This window comes from Chiloscyllium punctatum, chromosome 36 (genome assembly GCF_047496795.1).
Source record: "Chiloscyllium punctatum isolate Juve2018m chromosome 36, sChiPun1.3, whole genome shotgun sequence".
Classification (NCBI taxonomy): domain Eukaryota; kingdom Metazoa; phylum Chordata; class Chondrichthyes; order Orectolobiformes; family Hemiscylliidae; genus Chiloscyllium; species Chiloscyllium punctatum.
The window spans coordinates 67428851-67436007 of NC_092774.1; the positions used below are offsets into that span (position 1 = coordinate 67428851).

Sequence of the window (7157 nt, forward strand, 5' to 3'; positions counted from 1 at the left end):
TCTAAGAATGGCAGTTTATTGTTGTTCTCCTCCTTTTCAAACCAGAAGCCCCCCTCAGGCCATAGTCTCACTACTTGGAGCACCAGTATACAGACTAGTCAAAGGCCTCCACTAAGGACTAAAACACCAAGTCGAAGATTCATGCCACTCCATTTACTCCATCTAAGAATTCCTGAACACCAAAGACACGAAGATAGAAGAGGATGGAATAATGTTGTCCTTTGACATAACAGCCCTGTTCACATCCATTAACATCAACGTGGCCAAAGAAAACTGAAGACACTACTCGAAGAACTAAAGACGAAAACACAGAACCAACTTCAGCAGCAAAGATAACACTGTCAACCTCATGGAAGTGTGCCTTACCACCCACTTCATATTCAGTAACAAGCCCTACAAACAAATCAACGAAACGCCCATGAAACACTTCTGTCATCAAAAAATGAAACAAATTAGAGGAAACCTACAACACCATCAACAATGTCCTTACTGGCATAAAATTCATAAAAGAGGAGAACAACAACAAAGTGCCATTTCTGGATGTCACAGTAGACCGAACAATCAATGATAAATTCAAAACAGCATCTACAGGAAAACAACGCACGCGAACCAAGTACTTAGCTACAGAAGTAATCATCCCTACACATACAAACAAATCTGAACGAGGGCACTATTTCAACGAAACACGATGCAGTGCAGCACCCAGTAACTGCACAGCGCTTTTAAGGAGAATGGATAGCCAAGCAACACACTGAAAATTGTTTCCCTGACCGGGAATTGAACCCGGGCCGCGGCGGTGAAAGCGCCGAATCCTAACCACTAGACAACCAGGGAGACAGAGGCAAAACTTGACAGCTCTCCTGAAAATTGCTTCCCTGCCCGGAAGGCGAACCCGGGTCACGAAGTTGGAAGGCTAACACCAATGTCATTTCGTGTATCCATTGCTCCCGATGCGGTCTCTTCTACATTGGGGAGACTGGAGCTCCGCCGCAGAGTCAAGTCACAGCGTTTGAGGGAACATCTCCAGGACATCCGCAACAATCAACCCCAGCGCCCTGCGGCCCAACATTTCAACCTCCCCTTCCCACTCTGCCAGGGACATGCATGTCCTGGGCCTCCTCCATCGCCCCTCCCTCCCCACCCGATGCCTTGAGGAAGAACGTCCCAACTTCTGCCTCGGATACATTCATCCCCAGAGCATCAATGTGGTCTGCACCAGTTTCCTCATTTCCCCTCCCCCCACCTTACCTCAGTTCCAACCTTCCAGCTAAGCGCTGTCCTCATGACCTGTCCTCCCTGCCAATCTCCCTCCCCAGCTATCCGCTCCACCCTCCTCTCTGATCTCTCACCTCCAACCCCACCCCCATTCACCTATTGTACTTTTTGCTACCTTCGGCCCAGCACACCCCACCCCCAATTTATCTCTCCACCCTGGAGGTGTCCTGCCTCTATTCCTGATGAAGGGCTTTTGCCCGAAACATCGACTTTCCTGCTCCTCGGAAGCTGTCTGACCTGCTGTGCTTTTCCAGCACCACTCTGATCTAAACTCTGGTTTCCAGCATCTGCAGTCCTCACTTTTGCCTACCCAATAAACCCAGTGTGCCGATTTCACATCAACAAACTGACACAAGCAGACACAACGTCTGCAGAAACCCACGCCACATTACTTTACATTAAAGACATCTGGGAAATGATGTCCAGACAACTCAACCCTCTCAGCATCATGGTAGCCCACAAACCGCCCAACACACTTAAACAGCCTCTAATGAACCTGAAATACCCGATACAAACAAGCAGCAAACGAATGTTATTTACAAAATACCATACAAGGAAATATATACATGAACTCTGCCGCACAGTTCTCTGTAGCAAGAAATGCTATGATGAGAAAAGGAAGATTTTTTTTAGCCAAAACGAATCGGCACTGACTGGACAGCCATTTAAAATCAACGCTGTCAGCCCAGGATGGAAGACCCGAAGGGATGTACAGTTTTCTTATTTCCTGAAGATTTATAAAGCTGAGACTGGGTTTTGGAGTTTGTTCCCTTTCCACTCCCAAGAGCCGCAGTGTTGGGGCGGTGAGTTGGGGAAAGTGAAATGTGCCCATGAGCAGCGTGTGGGACTTTTTCAGCTTCCCCTCCTCTGACAGCGCAGTGACTTGACTCTGATGTTCTCAGGGACACTTACTGACGCGACACAGTGAAAAGAGTCTCATTCCCGCAGATCAGGAATTCAAACCGTATGCCAACTTCAGGACAATGAGAAAGATTAATTGGGGTATGTGAAGAAGCTGCGAGCTGCATTTCAAACTGGTAGGTGGAGTCAGATGCGTCATCCATTGCGCCCCTGGCACTGTGCGGACCTGACGCCGCCATGCTGCAGAGTTCTGACGTTAACACAGACATGCGCAGCAATGGGAACATTCACAAGAGGAACAGCCAAAGATAATCACCGTCACTGCTTCCCTTCCATAATCCCAACTTTGTGAAGCAATATGTTTCACTGGCAAATAAAACACCTTTGTCCTCAGGTGCCTGCTTAACTTCGATTACGACTTCACGCCCCTCACTGTTCGATCTCATTTCCAAACTCTTGGCTCATTGCCTCAATAGCAGCTCTGTGGGTATCTGCGTGTTCCACCCTGACAGGCAGTGGGTTACAGATTCCCGAGCATCCCAGTGTAACTGAAATACTTCAACCCCTCCAATGATTTGCATCTTTAAAAAAACCGTGGAGCAATCTCCCTTTCTTTTTGACGTCGTTTCTCAACTGTAGTCGGCAGGGTTCACACCTGCGTGGGGAAACCGCAATGGATTTCATGTCCATCGCATTCACCACTCGGCCCACCAATACAGAACCACACTGACAGCTTCATTTCCCAGGACTCTCTGCCTGTGGAGCTGAGAAAAAGTGAATCCTTGCAGAGTTTGTTTGAATTCAATCACTTCTCAGGTTTCGAAAGGGTTAAATATCTGCAAATGGCGAGTCTGCGTGTTTCATCCCGGTAGATGAAATGGACGTTCAGTTAAAAACAAAAACAGAAATTGCAGGTCAGGCAGCATCTGTGGAAAGAGAATCAGAGACAACATTTCAGAACTCGTTTTTTTCCTCATCCAGGTCCAGCCAAAACTGCTGTGTTTCTCCAGCAGTTTCGCTTTCTGTCTCGGATTCTCAGCATCCGCAGTCATTTATGTTAGAAATTCAATCAATTCAGAAACCCCTTTGTGCTGCCTCAGTGGAACAGATTTCCGTTTGGGAAACATTTTCCTGACACCATTAAAAACGTGCACTTTCGCAGGCAAGAAAGCGGTAGGAGCGAGAACAAGGAACACGCCGTCCCTGGGTGGTCTCGAACCACCAACCTTTCGGTTAACAGCCGAACGCGCTGACCAATTGCGCCACAGAGACAGGTGCAAGAGCTGCTTGCACAGTGTATTTGAGGAACCTACTAATCAATTCATAATTCAACCCGCCCCGCCCAAAATTACCATTGTCTTCTATCAGTTTTACTTTCCATAATAAAGCCTTGGACATTCATTCTGGAGACATGGGGACAGCCTGATCCCACCATCTGCAGGTACATCCATGTCACGAGGAACGAGCTCTCCACCACCGGGGCCATCGCCCTCCGAGCCTTTCAGTGTTTTGCCTCTTCCTGAATTTTCTCATTGGCGCCGAGCCGAGAAGGGGTTTGAATTCCTGATGTGCAGAGAATTCTTTCAATGTCTCGGGTCAGTTCAGGTCCCGAGAATATCAGAGTCAATCAGCCTCTTAAACAAGGGGATGGTGTCTGGACTGTCTCTGCTCAGTCCGTCAGTTCATCCTTCATTCTCCTCGAATTCCACTTCCCAAAGAGTTTCGAAAGATTCACAAAGCTGGAGACTGGGATTTGTGTTTTACTTCCTGAACATTATTCCACCTGCTAACTGACGATATTTTGACAAAACCTCTTCCCCATTGTAACATTTGCATCATGTCCAGGGATGAGCAATTTCCAATCCCAAGTTTGGGAATGTTCTCTTTGGAGCAAAGAAGGTGAACTGGAGATTTCCAGGGGCTGTTGGCAATGATGGGAGAAGACGTGGTGTGAATGGGCAGGTTAATGATCAGAAGAACCTATTGCCACTGACTAGGGTCAGTTACCAGAGGACAGGGATTGAAGTTCTTTCATGGAAAGCAGCATTTGTGTCGAACAAACACAGCGAATACTGCAGAAAGACAACGGGTCGAGCAGCATCCGTGGAAAGGGAAACAGAGCCGACGTTTTGAGTGTGCTACGGTTTTTGTTCAGAACTCAGTCTTTTGCCTCTTCCCGAAGTTGGTCCAGGTCTGTGTCTCAATTGGCAAACACATGGCAAGTGCAGTACCGCAATGTGAAGTTATAGCCTTTGCTGTTTAAAAAAAAGCAGTGCATTGTTAAAATGATTATATATTGGAATGTGGAGAAAGTGAGGACTAGAGGTGAAAGTCGAAAAATGTGGCACTGGAAAAGCACAACAGGTCAGGCAGCATCTGAGGAACAGGACAGGGAACGTTTCGGGCACAAGTCCTTCATCAGGAATGATGTATGGATGTACTAAGGGGTCTCAGAGTCCCTCCACACCAGTCAATGCCAGCTGTCGGGCAGATGCAGCAGGCAATGAGCAAGGCAAGTGGTATATTACGAAGAGGAATTGAGTTCAGAAGTGGGGTCATTGAACAAATTCAAGGCTAAGTTCATCTGAGTTTTGAACACCAAAGAAGTGGATGCTTATCGGGGGAGGTAAGAAAATGCTTTTAAGACCAGTACAGATCAGTCACAGAGTCAGACAGTACTGAACAGACCCTTCATCCAACGAGTCCATGCTGAGTATGTTCTCAAACTAAACTCGTCCCACCTACCAGTGTTTGGCCCATAACCCTTCCAACCTTTCGTATTCATGTACTTATCCAAATGTCTTTTGAACGTCGTAACTGTACGTGTATAAAATCATGAGGGGCATGGATAGGATTAATAAACAAAGTCGTTTCCTGGGGTGGGGGTGTCCAGAAGGAGAGGGCATGGGTTTCGCGTTAGAGGGGAAAGATACAAAAGAGATCTAAGGGGCAACTTTTTCACGCAGAGAATGGTACGTTTATTGAATGATCTGCCAGAGGAAGTGTTGAAGGCTAGTACGATTGCAACATTTAAAAGGCATTTGGGTAGATGTATGAATAGGAAGGGTTTGGAGGGATATGGGGCCGTGTGCTGTCAGGTGGGACTAGATTGGGTTGTGATAGTTGGTCAGCATGGACAAGTTGGACCAAACAGTCTGTTTCTATGCTGTACATCTCTACCTCAATGTTCAACATACGCAGTGACCTGGCCTCCACAGTTTTCTGTGACAATGAATTCCATAGATTCACCACTCTCTGGCTAAAGAAGTTTCTCCTAATCTCCATTCTCCCTTTATGCTAAGGCAATGCCCATGGGTATTAGTCTCTCCTCCCAATGAAAACATCTTCCCAATGTCCACTCTATCCAGGCCGTTCAATGTTCTGTACGTTTCAGTTAGATCTCCCTTGAATGTGGGCCTGTTAATCAGCATGAATCAAACCCTTCAGGATGAGGACATCCGTGATTAGACTCAACAAAGTGAGAATGGAGGGTGAGAGTGTGGGATGGAGATTTTCAGCTTTTAGGGAGTAAGGTTGGAAAGAAAGTTTAATATAAATTATAATTGATCAGATGAGCCGATGGACCAAGGAGTCGTGAATGGAGTTTAATTTAGACAAATATGAGCTGTTGCATTTTGATGAGGCAACTCAGGGCAGGACCTATGCGGTTAATGGTAAATTAATGGAATTCTGTGCTCAAAGAAGCAGTCGAGGCAGCTTCATTAAGACACTGTTGGATGGGTTTTTTTTTACGTGGTAAGGGAATTAAGGGAAGTTGGGATAATGCAATTAGGAGGAGCTGAGACTATTGATCGATCCGCCATGATTGTAATGAATGGCGGAGCAGGGTCGATGGGCCAAATGGCCTACTCCTTCTATTCCTTTGAAACGATAACCCTGCGTTTCCCATGGTCAACCCACCTAACCTGCACATCCCTGGACACTAGGTAATTTAGCATAGCCAATCGAAATCAAGAGCAGTGAGCAATGTAGTGATGTGGAAACCAAACACCAGAGAATGAGAGAAAGGGACAAGGAGAATAAATGTACTAGCAATCAAAACTGGAATATAACCATCACAAAAAATAAAACTAAAAGCTGCATTGTAAAAAAAGCGAATTAATTGACTGCACACATTGAAGAGAGTAATTATGATCTGAGACTCCTTACAGAGATATGGCTTCAGAATGACAAGGATTGGATCCGGAATATCGAGGGGAGATGTGGCATTCAAATCGAGTGAGAGGCTCAGTAAAGGTAGAGGGTGGGCACTGCTAATCAAAGCACTGATAACATGGTAGTCTGGTGTCAGTTCGGATTTCAGGTCCTGATTTCTCTGTCCTCTGATCTCCCTGTTCCCACAGAGTTAAATGTTGTCTGTTCTCAGCTCTGCTCGATTTCTGTTGAAGCTTTGACCCCCTTTTACACCTTCTGGAGCAACAAAATATTCTGAGCCTCCTGGAAATGACACCTTATCTATACCCCTCCTGATTTTAAAAATCTCGATAAAGTTATCTGTCAACTTGCTCGGCTCTGTTGGAAAAATGTCCCAGCTTCTTCTTAATTCAAACCCTCCATTCCCAGCAACATGCTGGCAAAGTAAGGAATAGGGAATTGCATCAAATCACATAAATGTACTGTCTGAAATAATCTAGCTGTGCTCTGGCCTGAGATATTGAGAGTCCCTGGTGTAAGTAATTACGAATGCAATAATTTTGGTCACAGAATTGAACAATCATTATGCAACAAAGGGGTCTACTTTGATAAGGAGGTAGCGGTCATTTCTAGGGTAAGTGAACAGTTTGTAGATCAGGGAGATGAAGTTCCAGACACTTGTGAAGGGCTAGAATTGAATTTGATAAATAAGACAAAGAACTGTGGATGCTGGAAATCTGAAACAAAAACTGAGAACACTGGAAAAACTCAGCAGGACTGGAAGCATCTGTGGAGAGAAAGCAGAGTTAAAATTTCGAGTCCAACAACTCCTCTTCAGGATTCTGAAATAGTTTAAGCCTGGCAGT

General features: G+C 45.7%; 2 non-coding genes across 2 annotated transcripts; both read right to left on the minus strand.

Moving 5' to 3' along the window:
- Window positions 1–762: 762 nt before the first annotated feature.
- On the minus strand, window positions 763–834 carry trnae-uuc (transfer RNA glutamic acid (anticodon UUC)). The gene has a single exon. It is a non-coding gene; the product is annotated as a tRNA-Glu (tRNA).
- Window positions 835–3334: 2500 nt separating this feature from the next.
- On the minus strand, window positions 3335–3408 carry trnan-guu (transfer RNA asparagine (anticodon GUU)). Its single transcript has one exon. It is a non-coding gene; the product is annotated as a tRNA-Asn (tRNA).
- Between the last annotated feature and the right edge of the window lie 3749 nt (window positions 3409–7157).